Below are 15,121 nucleotides of genomic sequence, written 5' to 3' on the forward strand. Positions count from 1 at the left end.
TTTCTCTCACCTGGCTGAAAGTGAAACCAGGTGGGGGATAAATTCCAGTAACTAAAATGCTGGGTTAATTGTATTTGTAAGTTAGTACTACCTTGCTTGATAATTAGTCAGGAACTATAACCAAGATGCACTGTGATGGTGGAATGTAAGTCTCAATTCCTGGGATTTCTCACAGAAAAAGTTTCTTTGCCATTAGCACTACTTCTACCCCCCTCAAGAGGAATTGACAGTTCTTCTTCTTCTCCTCCTCCTCCTCCTCCTCCTCCTCCTCCTCCTCCTCCTCCTCCTCCTCCTCCTCCTCCTTCTTCTTCTTCTTCTTCTTCTTCTTCTTCTTCTTCTTCTTCTTCTTCTTCTTCTTCTTCTTTCCATACCAAAGACAGTGTCTCACAGGTGACAACACAAGCAAGTTCTTTCAGATGCATTTACATGGTGTCTCTCAACCTATAGATCATTGAAAAAGTCCATTTTCATTAATCTTCTCCAATTCCAACCTCTTTCATCTTTTCTCCTTAACCTAATGTGTACAACCTGAAACTGTTTTAATCATGGGGAAGTTAGGGTTAAAAATTTATAAGAACGTGTTTTCATTGACTTCTCAAATGCTTTTACAGCATCTGGAAAACCCCTGTAAGGTGCCCACAGGATGATTTTCCAAGTTATGGATTCCTCGGCATAAAACTACTTACTTTTCTTCCAAGTCAGCATTCAAAATGCATCAGTCCACATTCACTTTTATGCTTCTTGTATTTTATTTAATTACCAGAATTAGAAGAGTTCTATTTTTTTTAATTTTATTGTGTTAAGAATCCAACTCACCAGATCAAAAAATGGATTAAAAAACAAAGGCCCAACTGAAGGCCTTTCTTCTCTTCCTTGTGAGTATAGACAGAGATTTGAGATTGCCCCCAATAGTCTTTGAAGTTCTAAGCATTCTGCAAAAAAAAAGTAGAGAACAAGTCTAACTAACTCATCATGGAGAACCTAGACTCAGGGGTGTATCAGAGGGCTGTTCCCTGCATGGTTTGTCTCCTCAGTCATTGTCCACAGGACTCCGAGAAGCTGTAGGAATATGCAGGTGCAGGCTCCAGGTCCGGCTTGATCTCCAACATTGTGGAAAAGGACTGTACATCATCGGGCACTGAGCCCTGTGCTCCTCCATGCCACCTGGACCGAGCCCAGGGAGAGTGACCTCCCAGGAGTGTCCACGTTGGGAAAGAGTTCTATTTCTATACATCCTCACAACAAATGTGCACTATTACCGATGCACGAAGGCTTCATGGTCTTTTGTGGGCCAGCATCAGGGAAACACAATCATTTGTAACTGTATCTTCAGGAAACAAAGAAAGTTCACACAACTTTCCTGGATTCTCAGCTATAAGCCTGATAAGGTATCCAATGTAAGGATCCTAGAAAATGATTCTCCACACAAACTCAATGATGGCTAGCTTCTTAGGTCAGCTGGCACCAAAACACATTGTATACCTTAGAGAGATTAGGCAGGAGTGCTGGTGGTATAGAGGGTTACAAGTTGAGCTACCAACTTCAGACGCTGAGGGGAAAAGAAGAATCTTTGTATTCCTGTCCTATAGGGTCTCTGTGAGTTGGAATAAACTCAATGGCAATGAGTTTGGCTTGGTGAACAAGATAGTAGGATGTCTGGTTGCTTCTCAGATATAGACAATATAGTGCAAAAGTTATCCTGGCCACTGACCAAGGGACCTTAGAAAAGTAACATCCTCAATTAGTCTTTATCTACATAAAATAAATATAACAACCTGATATAATATGATAATAATCAGAGAAGAACATGTAGAGTCCATATCACACCTGATATTTAAAATAAAGGACAGTCAAAAAATAAAAGACTGTCCAATGGGAGCGCTGTCATTAATAATTCAACCCAGCAATTAGAATAAAAAGACTACAGATTCAAATAACATTGATACAATGATACGACTAAATCACAGATGAATCCTTAATATCTCATTGGAACTGTGCAGGCAACCTTGTAGAAACAGGGCAGTTGATAAAAGACCTGGTGAGGGTTGTTGCTGAATGAAATCAAGTGGCTCTGGCTCATGGAGGCACTGTTTGCAACAGAACGAAACCTTGCCCAGCTCTGTGCATTCACAGCAGCGGTTCCTTTGTTTGAGCCCATTGCTGCAGCCACCGGGTCAACCACCCCATCGTGGGCTTCCCCTTCACCAAGCATGCTGTCCTTCTCTAGGGATTGGTCCCTCCTGATAACAGGTCAAAAGTATGTGATTTGAAATCTCACGAATCTCTCTCTTTTTAAAAATCATTTTATTGGGGCCCATACAACTCTTATTACAATCCACACATACACCAATTGTGTAAAGCACACTGATACAATCGTTGCCCTCATCATTCTCAAAACTCTTGCTTTCTGCTTGGGCTCCTGGAATCAGCGCCTCATTTTTCTTGAAACCCTTGATAATTGATGAATTATTATTTTATCATATCTTACCCTGCCTGGCATTTCCCTTCACCCACTTTTCTGTTGCCCATCCCCCAGGAAGGAGGTTATATGTAGATCCTTGTAATCAGTTCCCCATTTCTATCCCCCTTCCCTCTTCCTGTTGTTGCCTCTCTCACTGGTCCTGAGGGGTTCATCTTTCCTGGATTCCCTGTGTTTCTAGTTCCCATCTGCACCGCTGTGCATCCTCTGGTCTAACCAGGTTTGCAAGGTAGAACTGGAATCCCCTGCAGACGGGGAGTAGGGAGGAGATGAGTCACTCAGGGTGCAGTGTAGCGTTGATGAATCTCTCTTTTAAGGAACATTCTGACTGTACTTCTTCTAATCTCCTTCTTTCAACATATCTTTGTCAGGTCTTCTAGAAGTTCATGCATATTTAATATTCTTTGCCAACACCATAGTTCAAACATAGCAATTCTTCGGTCTTCCATTTTTATTGCCTACTTTCACATGCATATTCGTTGATTAAAAACATTGTAGCTTGGATCAGGCTCACCTTCCTCTTCGACTTGAGATCTTTGCTTTTTTAGCACCTTATAGAGGTAGCTTGCCACAGATTTGCTGAATACGAGAGGTGCTTCAATTTTTCTGACTGCTGCTTTCTTTCATAGGCAGTCAGCATCAACTCAATGGCAGAGGGTTTGACTTTTGGGGAGTTTCTATGGACATAGAATATGGACCTAAAGAAAATGGTATCATTGACAATTGCAAACGTTTCACTATGTATTGTGATGCTGCATAGTGGTACCGCTGTGGGGAGTTTTATTTTTTATGTGTAAGTGTAACCCACATTGAAGGGTGCACTCTTTGATCATCAGTAAGGGCTTCAAGGACACTTCGCTTTCAGCAAGCTGATTGGGTCAGCGACATGTTGCAGGTTATTGATGCGTCTTGCTTCATTCCTGGTGTTGTTCAGCTTCTCTGATTACTTGCTCAGCATTTGGATTCACTAAGAATGGTGAAAGCCATCACACTGGTGTTAAACCAAATAGTATTTCATTGTTCATTTTGAAAAACAGGTCTATGGACCGATTATGCATGAGCTTAATTAAGAATTCTGGAATTCCCACGATGCAAAGCTATCTATGATTTGTTTTTATCCACCAAGTTGAATGCCTTTGTCTATTAAATGAAACACAGGAAGATGCCTTTCTTATATTCTCTGCTTAGATTCAAAACCCATTGGATATCAGCAGCAATAGCCATCATTCTGGGTCCTCTTCTGAATGTGACTTAAAATCTGGTACATCCTTGTTGTACTGCTGTGGCCATTTAAAAATTTTTTCTTGGCTGTGATGTTAATGATATTGCTCAATAATGTATGTTGCATCAATGTTCTTTGGAATGGGAAAAATTATAAATCTCTTGGAGTTGATTGGCAGGTAGTTGTCTTCCACATTGCTTGACTTGAGTGGGTGATCACCGCAAGTGGTGGGTCAATTTGTGATACGTTTCAATCAGCATCCCGTCCATTCTGGAAAGCTGGTTTTTCAGAATGACTTCAGTGCAGCTTGGAATTCTTCCCTAGTATAGTTGGTTCTTGATCACACGCTCCCACCTAAAATGGCTGAATATCTACTGGTTCTTCTGGGGAGAGTTACTGTGTATTACTTTTCTTCTGAAGATATCTGCCTTCCTTAGTATTCTGCCCATGCAATCTCTCAGGACTGCAACCCAAAGCTAGAATTTGGTCTTCAGTTTTTCTCAATTTGAGGATTTCTCAGCATGTTTTTCCCTTTTGATTTCCTAACCCAGATCCAGACACTTTTCTTTATAATACTTGACGTCATCTTATTAAGTCTTCCTTTGAAGTGTTCAGTTGAGCTCTTTTCCTTCATCATTCCTTCATTTGACTTTAGCGATTCTACGATGAAGAGCAACTTTCATTTTCTTCTCATATCCATTGTGGTCTTTTCTTTCCTGTCTTTTAATGATTTTTCCTTTCTTTAAATATCATATATTCAATATCATCCCATAATTCTTCTGGTCTTAATTAGTGTTAAATGCTCTTTTTCTATTCTTGGGGTGCTTGTCAATTACAAGAGAAATGTGCTCATGCTTGTATTTGAATGCCCATGGATTTGTTTAAAATTTCTTCAGCTTCAACATGAACTTGCATATGAGAAGTCTAAGGTCCATGCTGCAGTCTCCCCTGACCTTAATCTGTCTGAATTTAAGGTGCTTCTTTACCTTGTATTTCTACATATAGTTTATCTGATTCCTTTGTAATCCATCTGGTGAGGGCCACATATGTAGATGAGGTAGAAGTTATTGAACAATGTATTTTCAATGAACATGTCATTGGTTTTACAAAACTCTATCATGAGCACTTTAACATAATTTTGATCACCAGGGTATATTTTTTAATTGTCTGTTCTTTTCTGTGTTGCCAACTTTCCCATTCCCATCACCAACAATTGTTGATGTATCTTGATTTCATGTTTAATTGATTTCTTGCTTCCAAAATTGATTTAAAAAAACTTCAATTTCTTCATCTTTGGCATTATCGGTTGGTACATACATTTGAATAATAAGCATATTAACTGATCATCCTTGGGGTAATTTAAATAATATTACATCGTGAATGGCATTGTACTTCAGGACAGATCTTGAAATGTCCTTTTTGATTATGAGTTCTTCGCTATTCCTCTTACATTCTCAGACTAGTAGACCATGTACATGTCGAATGCAAAATGACAAACATCAGTCCTTTTCAGCTCGTTCATGCCTTGTGATGATCATTATGCCAGTTCATTTAAATGACTTTCAATTCCCTGTGTTCACACTTTGTACATTCCCCATTTTGATTATAAATGGGTGTTTTCAGCAGTTTCTTGTCTCTTCACTTTGAGTTGTGTCATATCGGTAAATGAAGGCCTGGAAAGCATTACTCCATCCACATCACGGAGACCAACTCATCATTGGGGAGGTATCTATTCCGGAGTGTCATTTGAGTGTCTTCTGACACTTGATACTCATCTTCTGGCACGGTACCAGGCAATTTTCTGCTGCCATTCACCAGGTTTCAGTGGTTAATTTTTCAGAAATCAACTGGACTGCCTCTTCCTACTTTCTAGACAAGGCACTGTAGCTTAAAGAAGCTTATATGTTTAAGACAGCAAACAAACATTATGGGAAACTTTAATGTAAAGAAATATTTCTGTCAGAAAAAAATTATTCTACCAATTATAGCCCAATAGTCACATGCCTAAGTTTTACACATTAATTTGAAAATGTAGATCCATCCACACAAACATCTGCATGAATGTTAATAGATAATTACTTCATGAGCAAAATGACCACGAGGAAGTTAATGAACAAACAAATTTAGGGACAACACACAATGTAAAATTATTCATAAATAAAAAGAATGAGGTATTAATCCATATATAAATATGTATACATTTAAAATGCATATCTGTGACTGGAATAATCCTATCACAAAGGATATATATAATAACATGGTATTATATACATACATGCATTTGTTTGTTGTCTGCCAAGAGGATCTAGAAATAATAAGCTAATAGATCAATGAGCACAGCCAGTGCCTATGTTTTTAATTCCAGTATCATTCTCCAGTCAAAGAAACCAGAGCTCTTAGAGTAATAAATGGGTCTCAAGCTAATAAAATAAATTTATAAGTTTTAGCCTGGAACATTACGTAATATCAGTAAGAAAATGCTAGATAAATGGGTAGATGGATGGCAGTACGATGTATTCCTAGGTAGGTGTGTGATAGATAGAAATAGACGGGTAAATAAATAAAATTAAAATGTATGTAAATATTTCTCTAAAGATACAGATTCTCACCTTAAAGAGAACCAATTGCAAAAACCGGAATAAGTTGAGAAACAAACTGACGAACGTAACATTGGATTCTACTAAGACCCAATGCACAAAATAAAATATTTTTGTTTATATTAATTAAAAACTCAGAGACCATACAGACACAAAGACTGAATTAGATACAGGGAAGAGATAAATCTCCCATATAGAAAATTGCTAAATGGAAGAAATCTTGAACCTGCTGAAAAATTGCTGTAGTCCAGAGAAGACTAGGGATGCTGATAACTAAACGCAATGTCCATCCTTGAGAGGATCTTCAAATGTTAAAAGAACATAAGATAAAACAAGAAGCAAAATTCAAGAAAGGGTTATTTAATTATTCCATTTTGGATTATTTAATGGATTATTTTTCTTTCTACTCTTGTCAAGATTCAGAGTCCAGTGAGTGGGAATCACCTGGCAGTGTGTTGTGTTTGGTGATTCTAAAGCACCTATTTGTTTTCCTTGTTTGTGACCATAGTAAGGCAAGATGCTAACAATAGGAGAAACTGAAGGTAGGATACCTGGGAACACTCTGTACTAACTTTGTAATGGCTCTATAGTTATTAAACTACTGTGAAATTGAAGTGTTAGGTAAAAAAAATACCTTGTAGAACAGAATTGTTTCTATTTCAGTGAAGTTCAACTTCTGCTTGCTTGGATTAGCCTTGTCCTGCCTTTTATGGCATCCCAACATGTCCCAGTGTCTTCCACAGAGATTCATTTAAGAGAAACACCACAATACATCTCCTTTTCCATTCAGTGTCTTGGTCCAAGTCTTCTGTCCTGCTTTAAATAGCAAACTGGTATCCCCACAGTTCTCATCTCTCTCCCTCTTTCTTTCTTCCAGTTTTATTTTCCCTCTCTGTTCTTATCTAAATTTTGAAATTATTTTCATCCCATTATTGTTAGCTGCCATTACATCTGTTTCCCCCCTTTCATGGTGAATCAATGCATCATTGAAGAAAACACAATTTGCTCCGCTATTCCCATGATGGGTTGTGGATTAGACTATTGTGATAGCAGGGTTTTCATTTCTCAAGTATTTGACCAAACCATTTGCTTTAGTCCAGTATAGTCTGGAAACTCCACTGACACCACATCACAGACACCACACACATTCCAAGGACAGTCGGGGGTTGGTTGATCATGAGCCATATTGACTGGAAAACAATCTCGCACATAAAAAGGAAGAATTGTGTCACCCAAAATGATCAGATATGATAGGTACTAAGAACTTCAATATATCGTTTCCAGTGTTCCAATTTATAGATGAGGATACCGACTTCTAAATTGTTTTGAAAACCTGCCCAACATTTTATTCACACACCAGCCCTCCACAGAAGCAAGACATTTATGCATCTTTCATGTAATGCAACATGAGTAATAATGTTACTGTTGACAGTGATGGAGTGTATATGGAAGAGGTTCTTAAGAGCAGAGGAAGTAAAGAAATCCTAAGTAGAGTCATGTAGCAGAGTGGTTATAAGTTGGGCTGCCAGCCACAAGGTCAGAAGTTCAAACCCACAGCCTCTCTGCAGGAGAAAGATGAGGCTTTCAACTCCAGTGAAGAGCTACAGTCTCTGGAACCCACGGGAGGTTGTTTTATCCTATCCTGTAGGGGAAACTCTAAGTCACAACTGACTTAGTGGCAAATTGTTTGGTTTGGGCCTTTTTAAACAAAGGCAATCTTGGGGGTGGGTGGGGGAGAGGTAACTATGACAAAACTGGTCTTCCCGGTACACCAATGGTTCCAGTAAATAATTGGTAAATTCAACATTCCCTCTTGTTCCTCTTTGCCACACAGGTGACTCAACCACAACATTGTGGTGTACACTCAGCTCACACAGCAAGCACTAAAGTCTCCCAAGGAGATATGAACATTGGCCCTCATGAAAGAAGCAATGAGCAGGTTCATGAGAAGTTCTTATGTAGGACCTGTTCCCAAAATGGAGAAAAGACATTCTTCCTAATTTCTCCAGAGCGCGCATGTTCAAAATGCAAGAAATGCAAATGCTATATGAAGACTATTCAGACTAAGACTGGAATTGATGTGTTTACAAATTGAACAAATTATGCTATAATCAGACATGAGCTTTTAATATTAACCACAACATATCTTGGCGGTATATGTTGCCAAATACTAAAAGAAACCTTAAAATGCATTTGCCTCAACGGGTTAAGACAAAAGCTTCCAAAACAGGGGTATGGAAGCACAAAACACACTACACCCATGAGAATGATCTACATTAAACTCACATTTTCCTTTAAAGTGGTAGTTATTTTTCATCTATAAACATGAAATTTCAATAACTTTCTCTTTGCTAGAAAATATTTTATGAAAACCTTTCATCTAATTGATTTAGGATCATATTTTGTTTGGATAGGAACATCATCCCTAATTAAACCTAATTGAAGATATAGGCATTTTGAATTATAGAAGGCTGATGTCTCCTGGAAAGCATGGAGCATTATTTGTTTCATACATAGCAACAACACAACTAAATTGCAAAGCTTCTGTGAAGAAAAGAGGAGCCTAAGAAAGAGTTGGACTTTAATAAATAGATAATAGTAATATGCAATGCTATGTCTTTTCCATGAAATGGAGATCATTAGAAAGTTTGACCCATTCATATTTTAAATCTGTTTCTTCTTAAAATTTTGAGTATACTGATTTACTTGTTTTGTTTTTAACTATTTTATAGTATCCATATTTTAATAACTATATATTATTGCAGTTTAAACAAATGAATTCCCTTTTGTAGAGAAGAGTTGGTTTAATTAAATTCTAAATTCATTAATTAATATTAAATTATATGCAAAATACCTATAGACCAGAGATTTCAAAATTTACAAAAAAGGTTACAAGAAAACAGAATTGAAATCTCAAATAAAACATGTGCCCTTAATTTTTTTTAAAAAGTAACTCACAAAAAAGTTATTCCTAATATATTTGGCTGCCCTGGAACTAGCTTATGTTGTTTATAGAAATTACTCTATATTATTTTCATATACAGCCTTTGTTTATATCATATTATTGCCATTTATAATTTTAGAGAATAGAAGACATTTTCTTAATACACTTTGTAAATGCGTTGGCTATGTACTTTTTAGGACATGAGAATGACTTTAATCCCACTACAAGTCGCGCACTTCCTGTCCACCAAATAGAACCAGTCACACATGGACATGGCAGTCAAGCAGTTTGCCCAGAAACAATGGCGTGAATCACCCGCAGAAGCAGCAGGCTATGACTCCCCTAGAAACCACACTCTGAAGAAACCACACTCACATCTCCGACTTTGTAAAATTAGCAATAAGAGATCTTCCACTACCTTATATATATATAAGGGTAAAGCACATATTAACATAAATACTAAGGTGTACTTGAACCGAGACATAGCATTTTCAATCACTTCATATGTATGTGAAAGCTACTCAATGGTTAAGGAGGATAAGAAGAATTTATGCTAAGAATATTGAAATTGTCATACAATACTACCACAACAATATTTAAATGCAATGCAATTCCAATCCAAATACCAACGTCATTCTTTAAAGAAGTGACAAGTGTAATGACTAACTTCATATGAAGAAGGAAGAGACCTAGGACAAGGAAGAAACTCCTTAAAAAGAACAAATTAATAGGCCCTAACTACTTGACCTTAAAACCTGCCACAAAATCACAGAGGTTAAAAAGCCTGGCACAGGACCATGATAGAGAATTTCTCTCACTTTCAGCTAGCAAAGTTGTGTCATCTACGTATCACAGGTTGTTAGTAAGTCTTCCTTCAGTCTTGATGCCACATTCTTCCTCATGTAAGCCAGCTTCTTTGATTCTTTTCTCAGCCTACAGATTAAATAAGAATGGTGAGCGGGTGGCCGTCTAGCTCAGAGGCAACAAAGTCCACATGGAAGAACGCACCAGCCTGTGTGATCGAGTGGTCCTGAAGGGATCAGCTATCAGGCATCAAAGAACAAAAAAACCATATCACTGACTGCACACCTCCATGATAGGATCGCTGAAGACAAATGGGTGCATAAGCAAATGTGGTGAAGAAAGCTGATGGTGCCCGGCTATCAAAAGAGATAGTGTCTGGGGTCTTAAAGGCTTGAGGGTGAACAAGCGGCCATGTAGCTCAGAGGCAAAGAGGCCCACATGGAAGAAGCACACCAGCCAGTGCGATTACGAGGTGCCAAAGGGACCAGGTATAAAGGCATCATGCAAAAAAAAAAAGATACATGTGTGTATATGTATATATATATATATATATATATGTGTGTGTGTGTGTGTGTCTATATATGTATGTGTTTATGTGTATGTGTGTGTCTATATATGTGTGTGTGTGTATATATATATATATATATATATATATATATATATATATATAATGTTGAATGAAGGGGGAAGTGCAGAGTGGAGATCCAAGGCCCAAGTGTCAGCCAATGGAGATCCCCTCACAGAGGGGTTCAGGAGAGGAAATGGGTCAATGAGGGTGCGAGGTAGTGCTGATGAAGAACACAGCTTTCCCCCCGGTCCTGGATGCTTCCTCCCCCCAACTACCATGATCCGAGTTCTGCCTTGCAGGGCTGGATAGGGCAGAGGTTGTACACTGGTGCATATGGAGGCTGGAGTCACAGGGAATCCAGGGTAGATGATGCCTTCAGGACCGGGGATGAGAGGGGCGATGCTGGGAGAGTGGAGGGCGAGTGGGTTGGAAAGGGGGAACTGATTACAAGGGTCCACGTGTGACCTCCTCACTGGGAGAGGGACGGCAGAGAAGGGGGGAGGGGAGGGAGACTCCGGATAGGGCAAGATATGACAAAATAACGAGGTATAAATTACCAAGGGCACATTGGGAGGGGGGAGTGGGGAGGGAGGGGAAAAAAAAGGAGGACCTGATGCAAAGGGCTTGAGTGGGGAGCAAATGCTTTGAGAATGATTGGGGCGGGGAATGTTTGGATGTGATTTATACAATTGATGTGTGTGTATGTGTGGATTGTGATAGGAGTTGTGTGGGCCCCTAATAAAATGTAAAAAAAAAAAAAAAAGAATGGTGAGATGATACAACCCTGATGCACACCTTTCTTGATTTCAAACCATGTAGTATTTCCGTGTTCTTTTCACAAAATTGCCTCTTGATCCACGTACGGATTCCACATTAGCACAGTGAAATGTTCTGGAGTTCCCCTCCTTCTCAAGGGTATCCATAGGTTGTTATGATGTCCACACTTGATTGGCTTTGTATAATCAATAAACTACAAGTAAGCATCCTTCTGGTATTTTCTGCTGTCTTTCAAGATCCATTTGACATCAGCAATGACGTCCTTGTTCATGTTTTCTTCTGAATCTAGCCTGAACCTCTGTCAGCCCCCCGTCCATGTACTGCTGCCACCATTGTTGGATGATCTTCAGTACAATCTTATTTTGATGTGATATTAATAATATTGTTCTATAATTGGAGCATCCTTTTGGGTCATCTTTCTTGGGGATGGGTACCAATGTGGATCTCTTTCAGTCAATTAACAAAGGAGTTGTCTTCTAAATCGCTTGGCATAGATAAATGTTTCCAGTGCTTCATCAATTTGTTGAAAAAATTCCATTGGAATTCCACCAATTTCTGGAGCATTGTTTTTGGCTAACATTTACAGTGCAGTTTGAATTTCTTCCTAAAATACCAAGGGTTCTTGCTTATATGCTACCTCCTGAAATGGTGAAATGTAGACTATTTCTTTTGGGCACTGACAGTGACTATGAATTCTTTCCATCTTTCCCGGATGCTTTCTACATTACTAAATAGTTTGCACAGACAATCTTTCAAGATTGCAAATGGAGTCTTTATTTTTTTCTTGAGTTCTTCAACTTGAAGACATGCTGAGTGTTATTCTTTTGTGGATTTTCAACTCTCTGTATTTACACACCACTTATCCATCAGTTTGTCCTACTCTGGGGCCTTCTATGTTGCTGTGATGCTGAAGGATGTATCATGAGTATTTCAAATACTACCAGAGGTACTCAAAGTGAACAGGTTCCAGCAGTCTTTAAAACCTAAGACTACAAAGCAGTAAAAGGCTATCAACGTCTGAGAAATTTTCCATTGGAAACTCTGAATAGCATCAAAACATTGTCAGTTACTGAAAATTCAAAATCTATTGAAATCTGAAAAACCTCAATAATACAAAAAATAATAAGCCAATTAAAAATGGGCAAAATCATATATAGACAGTTCATCAAAAATTACATTCAGGAGAAGCTGATGCCAGTTGCTTAGGAGGAGAGCAAATGTTTTGAGAATGATGAGGGCAATGAATGTACAAATGTGCTTTATACAACTGATGTATGTATGGATTGTGATAAGAGTTGCATGAGCTCCTAATAAAATGATTTAAAAAAATAAAACTTACCATGTGAAAAAATTACATTCAAATTGATAACAAATACATGGGAAAATGCTAATAAGTCATTAGTCATCATGGAGATGCATATTAAAACAAGAATGAACTATCACCTTAAACCAATAATGAAAGGTCCATTAAAAAAAAAAGATGAGCTCCTAATACAATGATTTTTTTAAAAAGAAATAAGAATGAAGGATGGATTAATGAGATATTTGGGGAAAGGTCTGTGGAAATAAACTATAACAAATTTCATTTTTAAAAAAGAAAGAAAGAAAAACAGAAACCAAATGCTGGAAATGAGGCAGAGAGATTGGATAAGAATACAGAGTCCCTGCTGATGTGCCTTTATTTATATGCAATCATTTTGAAAAGTGATATGATGATAACTCAGAGTGCAACAGAAATCCCATAAAATCCACCTCTCCTCTGCTGCGTATATACCCAAAAGAATGATGAGACAGCACACAAACAAACATATTCACTCCCATATTCATCAAAGTACAGTTCAAGAAGTTGAAAGAAGCCAAAATTGTGTCAATAGAAGGAAGATAGATAAATTTAGATACACACATACAGTGGAATCCGATGGATTAGTGAAGACTGTTAATTAAACCACTAAGCAACTAACAACTTAGAGAGACCTATGATGAGCAAAATTAGTCAAACTCAGAAGGACAAATATTGTTTGAGAGTGTTCATATAATGATAAGCTCCAAGACAAAGTCTAGTAGCTCTTCTCAGGCCATTTAATCCTTTTATCTAGTCCCCCAAACAATGTTGCGGCATGCCTGTTAGTGCTTATGACCCATCTATCACTTCCTCATTCATACACTTCAAAAACCGCTTCAGCAGAGCCGGCCCCAGTGCAGCTGGCGTCTATTTTCCATTTAGCGCATATTGGGAGAAGACCGAAAGTTCCTTCCAAATAGCATTGCCCCACTGTCACTCCAATGCAATAGGCCCTTCTTGGTGGTGTTCAGCGAAGTTCAAGGGAAATGTACAACCAGAAGGTGTGGAAGTATATCGGTCTCATGAAGGTGCCTTCATTTCAGTTAGTGGGAAACCTAGAGAGGGGGCAGCCTATTGCTGGGAAACATGAACTTTACTTGCATAGACCCCCGGGGGAAGAATCTGCCCTTGATGAATCAGGCTTTATGGTGTAGCCTTGAGGTTTTGCCTATTCAAAGTGAACGGCATTGTTCATAAGTCACATAAGAAGGAGAAGTTTTGGAAGCCCCTCCAAATGAATCAGACATTGCCTTAAACATACCTGTGGCTGATTCAAAGAAACTGGAATAACTGTATAGCCTTCAAACTGAAACAGCCTTGGGCTAGAAGTCAATGAGTGCCATCCCACATCGTGGCTTGATCATTATTGGGCTTCGGTTCAAATCTTCTGCTGGAAGCAGAATAATTGACAACTTAAGACCAGCATGTATTTGCTATTGTCATATTTTCTTTGTTGCTGTGAGATGACTTAGTTCTGTAAACATAGTTTTAGAGTAGTGAATGAGCATTATAATATTTTATACCTTTGTCTCAAACTCACTGCCATCCATTTGATTCCAACTCATAGCCACCCTGCAGAACAGAGAACTGCCTCTGTGAGTTCCCAAGGCTGAAATTTTGGATGGGAGGACAAAGCCTTGTCTTTCTTCTGAGATAGGCTGGAGGTTTTGAACTGCTGGCTTTGAGGTGAACAGCCTAAAGCAAAACCCACTGCACTCTTTTATCTCCTATATAAGTTTTCTATCACTTAAATTTTTCATCTGTTCAAGTGAACATTCATGAATTTTTAACAAGTTTTCCTCTACATGCACATAGAGGGAGCCCTGGTGATGGAATGGCTACTAATAATTTGATTTCTAGTGGCCAGTTCAGCAGTTTGAAAACACCAGCTGCTCTGTGAGAGGAAGATGAGGTTTTTCTATTCGCATGGAGAGTTAGAGTTTGGAAATCCACAGCTGTAGTTCCACCCTGTATTTTAGGGTCACTGTGAGTCAGTATCTACTTGATGGCAGTGATCTGAGATACACATATTTTCCACACACACCCCAACACCACTATCTTAACTAGTTTTTTTAAGTTCTATAACACTGGCTATAATAATGATATTATCATTAGCCATACCAAGTGTCTCCTGCAGGTTACCTCTATTATTATATACACCTTAAAGGATTTTGAGCTCACACTTAATTGTAAGCTTTAATTTAAGAACAATTTGTTCCTATCATGTGGTCCTGATGATTACCTTCATGAAGTGATTGTTGAAGACATAGACACTACAGCAAATTGTGGTAAAGAAATCAGATGATCCTGGGCTATCAGGGAAAAAAAGTAATTGAGAGTCTTAAAGATTTGTCCTAAAATAAGCAACTATCTAAAAGAAGAACCTTG

The 15,121-nt window shown here is 38.3% G+C and overlaps 1 non-coding gene across 1 annotated transcript; it reads right to left on the reverse strand.

The window, feature by feature from the left end:
- Positions 1-1,004: 1,004 nt before the first annotated feature.
- LOC142425148 (small nucleolar RNA SNORA73 family) lies at positions 1,005-1,211 on the reverse strand. Its single transcript, XR_012779514.1, has one exon. It is a non-coding gene; the product is annotated as a small nucleolar RNA SNORA73 family (small nucleolar RNA).
- Between the last annotated feature and the right edge of the window lie 13,910 nt (positions 1,212-15,121).

Source organism: Tenrec ecaudatus, chromosome 13 (assembly GCF_050624435.1).
Source record: "Tenrec ecaudatus isolate mTenEca1 chromosome 13, mTenEca1.hap1, whole genome shotgun sequence".
Taxonomy (NCBI): domain Eukaryota; kingdom Metazoa; phylum Chordata; class Mammalia; order Afrosoricida; family Tenrecidae; genus Tenrec; species Tenrec ecaudatus.